Here is a 12,729-nt window from a genome sequence, read left to right as displayed (position 1 = left end):
AATCTGCTTAGGCTGCATTCCTACTTCCCTCCCCTTTAGTACTAGTGCCAGCTTCAACATTTAGGAATAAATGGTAAAAACTATTGTATGGAATATACTGGCACAAGTAGCTGGCTCCTTAGACAGTCCTCAAAATCCAGCCATATCTATAAATCTTGCACATGGAAGTACTGCTTCCTGACTAGCTTACATAAATATGGAACTGAACAGTCAGAGAAGTAAAGGAGCATATAAAACACCAGATTCTCCAGTCACTTTGAAGTCACTGCCAGGGGAAGAGACTTTACAGAGTAGAGTAACTTACTCCATCTTGTTCTGATGGGAACTCTTTCCACATTTGATCACACCTTTGGCACAATATGGCCTAATGTTCTATAGTAGTGTGAGCAGTAAGCTAAAGTTATCTTCTACTCCAGTGCAACATCTCAAAGCTTTGATGCAGAGTCCCCTGCTGTTCTTCTCTACCCTCCCCCTAACCTGCAAGCAACAAAATCAGAGTCATCTCATCATATCTTCCATTTTTTTCCTAAACATCAATACTCAGAAGTAAGCCTCATATGATTGAATGTATACATTATGACATGTATAGCCCATCTTTCCTCAAGGCAGCTTACAATAATAGTTAAAAACATTTTCAGTTAAAAACAACATAAATCCCAAATCTGACTTACTCCTGGGAAAGTGCCCTTGGCTTTGCAGTCTAAGTGATATTACAGACTCCTGTTTCTTAAATAACAATGTCTGACACCTTAATCAAACTCTCAGGCACGCTAGCATTTCATTTCATTCCTGTCTTACCTTTTATGAGCTATACCCACCATCAACTTTTGAAAGTAATGCAACTTCTATTTCTTTTTATAACTACTTAACATTTTACTTCACAGGCAAATAACCCCATGATTTCTGAGCAAGAATCTGGGATAGATAAAAAAAGAAAGAAAGAAGAAGCAAGAAGGGATTATCTTCTCTGCCTCATCTAAAAATAATTCCTGAGAGGGGTGCTGAAAGAGGTGCAGCTGCTTGCACGGAATGACTTCATATTCAATTTGCTTTGAATTAGTTGATATACATGAGGCACTTTTGTAATTTCTATCTTTCATAATTCCATCCCAGACAAAATTGAACAGGTACAAGTAATACTTTCTGTCTCCTGCTGCAGGCATAAAAGGACCATGAGAATTACCAGCTAAAAAGCTCCACAGTAATGCCTTATTAAAGAGCAAGATAGGAGTATACCACTGCGAGACTTCAGCAGGAGCAGAAAACTCCATGTTTGAAGTTACTGTCACAGGGCATTGCTATCGAAACTGTAAATTGTTACCACTGCAACATTAATTAATGAGTCTTTAAAGATAGCCTGGCTTTGTTTATATCCTGCACAAATCATTAATAACAATCTGAGTTGAAAATATTCCAAGCAGAACCCAATAAGAAAAAGGAAAGTAATGTCTTTGGTTAGCTTCTGCCAACCACACAAATTGCTCTTCTACAGAATTTGGGTTGAAACATATGCAGCTTGGATACTGTTAAAATATTCCTATATACTATTTCTATATACTATTCCTATATTCCTATATACTATTTAAAATATTCCTATATACTATTTAAAAGCCTCCTAGATTATATTGCTAACAATAATGCTTTGCGTTAAGCTTACTGATTTGATACACAAGAGATTGAAATAAAAAGAAATATAAATAATTCTTTCACCTCCTAGCTGTGTGCAAAGGTCTTTCTCAAGTTACCCTTCTACACATTTTTTTAAAAGCCCTTCTGAGCTTACATTATTGTACCTGGATATTTATGCAAGAAAAGCTCCAACCCATTAAGTGAGAGAATACACATACCTCCTTTTGAAGCTTAGTTAGTCACCTTCTTTGGTCAGCAGGAGGTTCTTGCCTGATTCTCCACAGGTGGTTAAAACAGATGAAGACCTGCCTGGCTGCATCTGATACTGAGAGCACTTCTAGGGCTGGAACAGAGAACTGAGTTTAGAAGCCAAGTGTAAAAGAGAATTCCTGTCATAGCTTGCAGTTGTTCTTCCTAAATATAGAGTTGGATTCATCCTGTAACTTCATTCCCTGCCAGTTAAAATTGGGGCTCAAGTGTCAAGCAAAAAGTGTTAGTGAACTCACCTTCAGGTCATGTTTTGTGTTACTTCTCAATGTGAAACTGGGATTTGAATTTTTTAAAAGGAATTTTGTAATTTTTTGATGTTACCCTTTAGGATGTGAACAAGGAAGACATACAATTCTGCTCCCATGATTTTCTCTAAATCACTACTCCAAAATAGTTTTTGTGGAATTCAGTGGGATAATGTCAGAAATGTTGCTTGATTATTGCAAAGCTAAAAAACTATTTATGCACTTGAACTATCATTTTAAATTGGCATTTGCCAGTACAACTGGAAGGTTGTAGAAAATCAGATTCAAAGTGAAGATGTCATTTTATTGGATTCTTCAGTATGGGAAGTAAAGGTAGTACTATTAGGGAATCAATCCAAGTTATTTTCAGTTTATTTCAATTGGGAACACTTTTCTGCCTGTAAATTCATCCATCCACCCAACTGACACTTAATTCTTAAGGAGTAGATGCCTCACCTAAAGAATGCTTATTTCAGTTGGGACAAAGCATTCTTGTTCTACAGACAATAGAGTGAATTCTTGAGTAATTCTGTTTCCTTTCTTGGAAACTTGAAATGACAGATCGGGGAGGGAATTACTTTATAGCACACGTGTAAAGAAACCTGAGTTGTGACACTTATATACACACACGTATCTCACTGTGCTCTATTTTTTCCCCCGTATTTTTCTTCCAATCTGGATGACTTCTTGTATTAGAACAACATCAAGTACTGAAGAAAGATTCTGGATGGGACAGTTAACTCTTATTTCCCTTATTTAACTTAATAGCAGCTGTGGAATTTTTTGGTCAGGGAAATGAAGTATCTATTTGCTATCGCATGAAGTTGTAAATACTGAGTAAGGTTACCAGCTGAGTAAGATTGTTTTATCAAATACTAGGAGATTTTGGGGCTTTCCGCACTACAGAAGGGAGCTAAGGTCGACTCGGTTCCCTTCATTGGGGGGCGATTCCAGGCTGTCCGCACAGCAACTTACTTGGCCCCCTGGAACTGAGCTAAGTGGGCGGGATCAACTTGGTGCCTGTTTCGCTCCTCGATCGTGATTGGAGCTTGTGTTATCATGGGAAACGGGAGCGTTCTTTTTTATTTTTACAGTTTCTACAGTTTACAGTTACATGCCTGCCACGACTCTCCTGTTCTGCGCATGCCACAAAAGTGGGGCTTGATTGGTTGAACAGATGAGGTATCATTTCGATGCGTCCGCACTTTGAAGCTTCGAAGAGGTATCAACCTTGTTCCAGCAGAAAGGTGCAGTTCATAACTGCGACAGGGATGTCGCAGTTCTGGGCGGGGGGGGGGGGGCTGAGACAAAACAACGTTGAACTCAGTTGCAGTGCGAATACACTGAGGTGAACCTAGATAGAAACCAGTACAACTCTGTCAGTGCGGAAAGCCCCATAGAGGACAGTACCTGTAGATAGTGATAGTGGGGAAAATGTGATGTCACTTCTGAGTTACTAGGACTTTTCACTAACCTCTACCGTAAACAACATAGAGATGTGGGAAATTCCTAGAACATTCCTCTTCAATTTCTTAAGTGCAGGAGATTGCCTTCCATGCATGGGCAAATGGGAAGTCTAATATTGAGAGTTTTCATATGCTGAATTGGCAGGCTTCCAAAATATAAAAATTAATGTGTTGTATAAGATTTCTTCAGTTATATTTGCATCATACATATGCTTTTGTGCAAATTCTGTTTACCGTATATACTCATGTATAAGTCAACCCGCATATAAGTCGAGGCACCTAATTTTACCACCAAAAATTGGGAAAACTTATTGACTCGTGTATAAGTCTAGGGTGGTAAATTTCAAAAATAAAAATAGATACTAATTAAAAAATCACATTAATTGAGGCATATTTTAAGTTCCCCACAGCAGCCCCAGCCCTTGCCTGCTCTGGCTTTTCCTTGCTTGCAAGCAAGGAAATGCCAGATAGAGCAGTCGTGTGCTTTTTGGGTTTCCTTGCAAGCAAGGAAACACCAGAGCAGCCAAGGGCTGGGGCTGCTGTGGGGATCTGGGGAGGCGGCAGTGGGGGGAAACGGGCGCCCTGGCTCTTCCCTGCCCCCACCTGCAAGCAAGGAAACCCCACAAGCAGGCTCCTGCCCACCCATCCACCCACCCGCTGCAGCTGCCACCCAGGGTCCCCCTCACTCACTCACTCACTCACTCACTCACTCACTCACTCACTCACTCAATATAAATTGCAATAATCTTGAAAAAAATTGCATTAGCTTAAAGTGAATAGGCATATTTTAAAATAATTTCTATTTGAAGCACCAAATGTACCAACCAAAACTGGGATATTTTTGAAGCCAAAGATTTATTATTTTATTATTGGTAATGTAAACATTGCTCACTCTCTACCTTGAATAGATCTGACTGCTTGAAGCTGGCTGCTTTGACATTTCTAGTTGAAGGGGAAAGACTTATCCTAGCAAGCAAAATTTAAAAAAAACCTCTGAAGGGTTTATAGAGTGACATTCCAAAAGTAGGGCTTGGATTAGCTACAATTCTAACCCCATGCTACTTCTTGGCAGGTGGTATTTATTTATCATCCAGATTGTCTTTCACAGTCTCAGTTTCAAGCATTTAGATATACACACAGAATAATATCAGCCATTTTAAGGAGGAGAGAACATTTGAGCTTCCCCTAGTAAATTCTTTTCTTTCAGGCAGAAAGAGTAAGATCAAGCTTACAACACACACAGTAAATGAGACATTGACTGCTCCATCAAATGGGTATGTATTCAGAGGGACAACTACTTAATATTATTCATGCTACCAATAGAAGTCAGAAATTTTTGCAAATTGAAATTTGGCTTTTCTCAATAAAAGGCACCTATGTTTGCATTTCAAAAAAAATGTCAAAAGACCTGTAAGTCCACTCCCTTCTGTAAAGATAGCTGCAGCATCATTAAATTCCACTTCAGGTAAAGCATTTTCTCACAAGAAAAGGGACAACTGCAGCTTTGAAGCTGATATAGGTACTACTTAAAGGTCAAATTGCTGAATTGGTGTAAAGCACAAGCATAGTTTTAAACCTAATACAAAATAACATTTCTCATGTTAACATTCTAGGTCAACATTCACTTCTGCTTTTGGTTTGATCTACTCAAAACATGGTATCTAGAGTTGCTAATTCTGCTAAAGTCCCTGGAGATTGGTGTGTCTAGGGAGGAAGCTCCAGAAAGGACATAGTTTGGGGAGAGAAGGGACCCCAGGGTATAAGCCATAGTCACTCCTTCAAAGCAGCCATTTTCTTCTAGGGAAACTTGATTTTTTAGTTTTATTCTAGGGAGATATCCAGGGTTCCACCTGGAGATCGGCAATTCTAACATCCCATACATAACACCTCTTCTAGGGGCACTTTCCATTCTTAAAGAGATGATATATAAAGCCTTAAATGTAATCTTAGAGTTCTATGTAAGTCAAATCAAGAAGACCCAAATTCCTCAACAAGAGAGAAGCACAATTATGCAGGATTGCTTTAGAAGAGCTAATCTTTCTTTTTCACCAGTTAGTACTGACTCTCATTACTGGAAAGCAAATCAGACACAATGCTGGATACGAGTAAAAATAGACAATCTAAGCTTAGGCTGCATTCCTACTTCCTCCTCTTGTATAATTAGTGCCAGCTTCAACATTTTAGGAATAAGAAATGGTAAAACTATTGTATGGAAATTATACTGGCACAAGTAGCTGCCCCTTTAGACAGTCCTCAAAATCCAGCCATATCTATAAATCTTGCACATGGAAGTACTCTGCTTCCTGACTAGCTTATTAAATATGGAACTGAACAGTCAGAGGAAGTAAAGGAGCATATAAAAACACCAGACTTCTCCAGTCACTTTGAAGTCACCTCGCCAGGGGAAGAGACTTTTTTTACAGAGTAGGAAGTAACTTACTCCATCTTGTTCTGATGGGAACTCTTTCCACATTTGATCACACCTTTGGCAATAATATGGCCTAATGTTCTATAGTAGTGTGAGCAGGTTAAAAGTGCTATTCTACTCCAGTGCAACATCTCAAAGCTTTCTGATGCAGAGTCCTGTTGTTCTTTTCTCTACTCTCCCCCCCTAACCTGCAAGCAACAAAATCAGAGTCATCTCACTCATATCTTCCATTTTTTTCCTTAAACATCAATACTCAGAAGTAAGCCCTCATATGATTGAATCGTATACATTACATGACATGTATAGCCTCCATCTTTTCCTTCAAGGCAGCTTTGGCAATAATAGGCTAAAAAAATATTTCAGTTAAAAAACAACATAAATCCCAAATCTGACTTTACTCCTGGGAAAGTGCCCCTCATTTTGCAGTCTAAGTGATACAGCAGACTCCTGTTTCTTAAATAACAATGTCTGGACACCTTTAATCAAACTCTCAGGCATCAGCTTTAGCATTCTTACTTCATTCCTGTCTCTACCTTTTATGAGCTTCATACCCACCATCAACTTTTGGAAAGTAATGCAACTCCTCTATTTTTATAACTACTTAACATTTTACTTCATATACAAATAACCGCCATGATTTCTGAGCAAGAATCTGGGATAGATAAAAAGAAAGAAAGCAAAGAAGAAGGCATGGATTATCTTCTGCCTTCCATCTAAAATAATTCCTGAGAGAGGGGTGCTGAAAGTACGTGCAGCTAGCTTTTGCACGGAATGACTTCATATTCAATTTTGTTTCTTTGAATGGAAGTTGGATATACATGAGGCACTTTTGTAATTTCTATCTTTCATAATTCCTATCCCAGACAAAATTGAAACAGGTACAAGTAATACTTTCTTGGTCTCCTGGCTGCAGGCATATAAAGGACCATGAGAATTGCCACCAGCTAAAAGCTCCACAGTAATGCCTTTTATTAAAGAGTGTAAGATAGGGAGTATACTCACTGGCATGAGACTTCAGTGGCAGTGGAGCAGAAAACTCCTAATGTTTGAAGTTACTGTCACAGGGCATTGCTATCGGGGTAAACTGTAATGAGCAATGTACCACTGCAAACATTAATTAATCGAGGGCGTCTTTAAAGACTAGCCTGGCTTTTGTTTATATCCTGCACAACCACATAACATACCAATCTGAGTTGAAAATATCTCCAAGCAGAACCCAATAAGAAAAGGCAGTAATGTCTTATTAGCTTCACAACGTTCACACAAATTGCTCTTCATTGGCACCAAGTTGGTTGAAACATATGCTTGAGCTTTGGATACCAGTTCAGCAAATGATTCCTATATACTAAAGGTTCTATATACTGTCTCTATCTCTGGTATAACATTTATGAAAATATTCCAGTATACTATTGTAAAATGCCTCCTAGATTATATATGCACCCACAATAAGCTGAAGGCTATGCTAAGTTTACTGATTTGATACACAAGAGATTGGAAATAAAAAAAGAAATATATAGCAAATGGCCTCCCAGCCAAAAGTAAAAGGTCTTCTCAAGCCATCTCTTCTACACATTTTTTTTAAAAGCCCTTCTGAGCTTTACATTATTTGTGGGCCTGGATATTTATGCAAGAAAAGAAAAAGTTCTAACCTATTAAGTGAGAGAATACTACATACCTCCTTTTGAAGCTTTAAGTTAGTCACCTTCTTTTTTTTGGTCAGGCAAGCAGGAGGTTCTGCCTTGATTCTCCCTGGGTGGTTAAAACAGGAGCTGAAGACCTGCCTGGCTGCATCTGATACTTGAGAGGTAGCACTCTCTAGGGCTGGAACAGAGAACTGAGCTAGGTAGCCAAGTGTAAGAGAAATTTCATTCTAATATGAAGCTTGCAAGTTGTTCTTCCTAAATATGAGAGTTTCGGATTCATCCTGTAACTTCATTCCCCGCCAGCTAAAATTAGCTGCAATAAGTGTCAAGCAAAGCGTTAGTGAACTCACCTTCAGGTCAGTGTTTTGTGTTACTTCTCAATGTGAAACTGGGGATTTGAAATTTTCAAAAGGAATTTTTGTAATTTTTTTGATGTTACCCCTTTAGGATGTGAACAAGGAAGACATATGGGCAATCCGTTGCTCCCATGATTTTCTAAATCACGGCTCCAAAATAGTTTTTGTGGAATTCAGTGGATAATGTCAGAAATGTTAAGCTTCGATTATTGCAAAGCTAAAACCATTTATGCACTTTGAACTATCATCATTTTAAATGGTGAGCATTTGCCAGTACAACTGGAAGGTTGTAGAAAATGCAGATTCAAAAGTGAAGATACGGTCATACTTTATTGGATTTTCTTCAGTATGGGAAGTAAAGCGTAGTACTATTAGGAATCAATCCCAAGTTATTTTCAGTTTATTTCAATTGGGGAACACTTTTCTGCTCTGTAAATTCACATCCATCCAATCTGCCAACTTAGCACACTTAATTCCTTAAGGAGTAAGCAAATGTCTTCACCTAAAGAATGCTTATTTCAGGCTGTGGACAAAAGCATTCTTGGTTCTACAGACAATAGAGTGAATTCTTGGAGTGCAATTCTGTTTCTCTCTGGAAACTTGAAATGACAGATCGAGGGAATTACTTTATAGCACACCGCAAAGAAAACCTCGAGTTTTCTAGACACCATATTACAGCACTTATATACAATAATAATGCTATCTCACTGTGCTTCATTTTTTTCCTCGCATTTTTTCTTCCAGCATCTGGATGACTTCTTGTATTAGAAACAACATCAAGTACTGGAAGAAAGATTCTGGATGGGACAGTTAACTCTATTTCCCTTATTTACACTTTAATAGCAGCTGTGTGGAATTTTTTTGTCAGGGAAATGAAGTATCTATTTGCTATCGCATGAAGTTGTAAATACTCTGAGTAAGGTTACCAAGCTTGAGTAAGATTGTTTTATCAAACACTAGGAGGGATTTTGGGGCTTCCGCACTACACGGAAGCTGGCGCTAAGGTCGCACTCGTCCCTTCATTGGGGGAGCTATTCCAGCGCTGTCCGCCAGCATTAGCAACTTCATTTGGCCCCTGTTCAGAACTTCGGAGGGCGGAGGGCGGATCAACTTAGTGCCTTGTTTCAGCCTCCTCGACCGGATTTGGACAGCTTGTGTTATCATGGGAAACGGAGCTTTCTTTTTTACTTTTACAGTTTCGGCTACAGTTTACAGTCATTATGCCTGCCACTTATCACTCTCCTGTTCTGGCGATGACATGCCAAAGTGGGCGCTTTGATTGGATAAGCAACAGGATGAGGTATCATTCTCGACAAGCAGTCTCAGACTCTTTGAGAAGCTTCCTTTAAGAGGCATCAACCTTTGTTCCAGCAGCTATGAGGTGTAGCCTCCATAACTCGCGACATTATGGGATGGCTCGTGAAGGTTCTGGGCTGGGCTGAGACAAAACAACGTTGAACTCAGTTGCAGTGCTAATACACTGAGGTGAGTAACCTGTAGATAGAAACTCAGTACAACTCTGTCAGTATGGAAAGCCCCATAGATATGTGACAAAAGTACGTGAGATAGTGATAAGGGGAAAATGTGATGTCACTTCTGAGTTACTTAGGATCCTTTTCCACTCAACTCCTCTACCGGTGAGAACAACATATAGAGATGTGGGAAATCTTCCTAGAAAACATTCCTCTCTTCAATTTCTTAAGTGCACGGTGAGAGATTGCCTTCCATGCAGTGGGCAAAATGGGAAGTCTAATATTGAGAGTTTCTTACATGCTGAATTGGCAGGTTTCCAAAATATAAAAATTAATAATGTGTTGTATAAGATTTCTTTTCAGTTATATTTGCATCATACATATGCTTTTGTGCTAAATTCCTGTTTACCGTGATATACCTTCAAAGTGTGCATAAAGTCAACCCGCAAGATATAAAAGTCGAGTAGCAACTAATTTTACCACCAAAACTGGGAAAACCCTATTGACTCGTGGTATAAGTCTAGGGTGGTAAATTTCAAAAAATAAAAAATAGATACTCAATTACCAAAAATCACATTTAATTGAGGTGATATTTTAAGTTCCCCACTACAGCAAGAAAGCTCCCCAGCTCTTGAGCTTGCTTCTGGCTTTTTTTCCTTGGCTTTGCAAGCAAGGAAAATGCCAGGATAGGAGAGCAGGGGGTCGTGAAGTTTTTTGGGCTCTCCTTTGCAAGCAAGGGAAACACCAGGAGCAGCCTGCTGCTTGGCCTGCTGTGGGATCTGGGAGGCTGGCAGTGGGGGGGAAACCATGGCCTCTGGCTCCTTCCCCTGCCCCCCACCTGGCAAGCAAGCAAGGAAACCCCACAAGCAGGCTCCTGCCCACCCATCCACCCACCCGCTGCAGCTGCCACCCAGGGTCCCCCTCACTCACTCACTCACTCACTCACTCACTCACTCACTCACTCACTCACTCACTCACTCACTCACTCACTCACTCACTCACTCACTCACTCACTCACTCACTCACCTTTCCCCCAGAACCTTTCCCCCAGGTTCTGAGGCTCGGCTTCAGGGAAGCTGCCGCTCGGGCAGCCTGTCTTTATGAGCTTCTTAAAAGGGCAATGCTCCAAAGATTTTATTCTCACAACCTCCTGTGTAGCAGATTAGGCTGAGAGCAACTTGCCCAAAGTTAGCCAGCATGTTTCCATGGCAGAGTGGATATTTGAACTCGGTTTTCCCAGATCCTAGTTTGACATTATAACCACTACATCACATTAGCTCTCAACTTTCCCTCTCCCAGCAGCCCCTCTCTGGAAAAGTCTGGCAAAGGTGCTAAAGTCATGCAATAACAACTCACTCAAGTAATTTGTATGATGACTACTGCCAGCTCCAGTCAAGTTGCACAAGTTGTGGGGAAGTTGCCACTGGGCGGGCCTAGGTGAGTTGTGTGGTGTTAAGTTGTCTGATAGCCACCACTGTACCTGGTTGTCAATCACATTGCTTGGTAGCAAGTTATGCAATGGTTCCCTCCCAGTGGGGAATAGGGTTGCCAGTTCTATGTTGAGAAACTCTTGGAGATTTGGGGGTGGAGCCTGGGGATCATAATGCCATAGAGCCCACCCTCCAAAGCATCCATTTTCGCCAGAGGAACTGGTGTCCAGAGATTAGTTGTAATTCCAGGGGATCCCAAATCCCAACTGGAGGCTGTCATCCCTACCTACTGGGCCTGGTAATTGAGACCAGGGTAAGAGGGAGTAAGAGAAGGGGGGGGGGGTATAAATCCAAACTTCTGTTCTTCTTCAAGCCACTAAGATAAATAATACAAGATAAATGCTTTATGAAGAATTATTTGTGAAGTGCATCAATGTATGTCCCACAAGCAATACATTCTGGAATATGTCCCCAAATATATTAATATATTTTTGTTAATTTAGAGATATTGATGCTAAATGTTATAAAATTACAGATAAATATGGATTTTAAATCAATGTTTGCCCCTTGCTTAGAATCCTTTAAAATGTTGTCATAAGAAATAATGGTAGTATAGGAGAATTTCCTATGATACTTGTGGCAGAATGAGCGCAATATGCCTGGCAGGTCCTATTCCACTCCAAAAAAAAAAATCATAAGTAAAATCTACAAACTGTTATTAAGTTTATTAATCGAGAAGGAAGTGGTTAAAGAAGTTGTGATAAAATGGGCTCAAGATCTAAACAAAAACATTATGTTACAGGACTTGGGAAGACGCCTTTAAGATTTACAGTAAATTTTCGGCTAGTCTAGAATTAAGGGAAATTTTTTTAAATTGCACAGATGGTATCTCACACCACAACTATTAACTAAAATTTATAAAAATAATCATCATCTCTATTGGAAATGTCACAATAGCATAGGCTCATTGTTTCATATATGGTGGGGATGTCCAAATGTCAAAAAATTCTGGACAAAAGTACATAACATATCATTAAAAATTTTAAACATCAAATTTGAGATCTCACCTGAATTATATTTACTAGGCATAGTAATTAAGAGAATTCCCCATATGAACATTGATCTATTTTTGTATATTTCAACTGCAGCCAAAATATTTATTGCAAAAACCTGGAGATTGGAAGGATTCCCAGGACTGGACAACTGGCTTCTTCGATTCACGGACTACTTCCATACCGATAAAGACCTACCTTTTAGTAAATTTCAAAAGACTTGGAAGGACTTCATATTTGGAAAACAATAAAAATGAACAATTTATTATGAAAATTTTGCAAGAATGATATATAAAGATAAGTTATAAAATAAGAATCATATCAGAAGAATAATTATACTGATTCTTAAGTTCTACCTTAGTAATTCGGGAAACTGATTGGAGATACTTTTGTTAGGTTGTGAAGCCCCCCTTAAAAATATATGTAAATTAGTCCTCTTTTCTCTTTTTCCTTCTTTTTCTTTCTCTTTTTTCTTTCACATATTTTTTTACTTTTTTTGCATCACCATTTTTAGTTCTTTCCTTCTTTGATTCTTCTCTTTCAAATGGATGTCAATAATAGACTGTTAATGTGTAGTTTGTTTTACTTATACTATGAAACTAATAAAAATACTTTAAATATGTTTTTCAGGCCCAAGCAGTAATAGCGGTATCAGTGTATTCAAAGATGTGTTTCAGTTTGTACATTCCCCACTTTTAAAAAAACAGAGAGATGGGAAAAGGTGGATTCTTTTTCTCA

The 12,729-nt window shown here is 39.1% G+C and overlaps 1 protein-coding gene across 1 annotated transcript in view; it reads right to left on the bottom strand.

The window, feature by feature from the left end:
• Window positions 1-1,989, bottom strand: part of SMPX (small muscle protein X-linked) — a 41,974-nt gene extending 39,985 nt beyond the window's left edge. The window contains exon 1 of the mRNA XM_048495476.1: window positions 1,848-1,989. The gene's annotated coding sequence lies outside the window, so the exon portion shown is untranslated. The remainder of the gene's footprint in view (window positions 1-1,847) is intronic.
• Window positions 1,990-12,729: the final 10,740 nt, after the last annotated feature.

The sequence above is a fragment of the Sphaerodactylus townsendi genome, linkage group LG04, assembly GCF_021028975.2.
Source record: "Sphaerodactylus townsendi isolate TG3544 linkage group LG04, MPM_Stown_v2.3, whole genome shotgun sequence".
Lineage (NCBI taxonomy): Eukaryota > Metazoa > Chordata > Lepidosauria > Squamata > Sphaerodactylidae > Sphaerodactylus > Sphaerodactylus townsendi.
The sequence above is the reverse complement of the archived record's forward strand: the minus strand, read 5'-3'. Positions and strand labels throughout refer to the sequence as shown.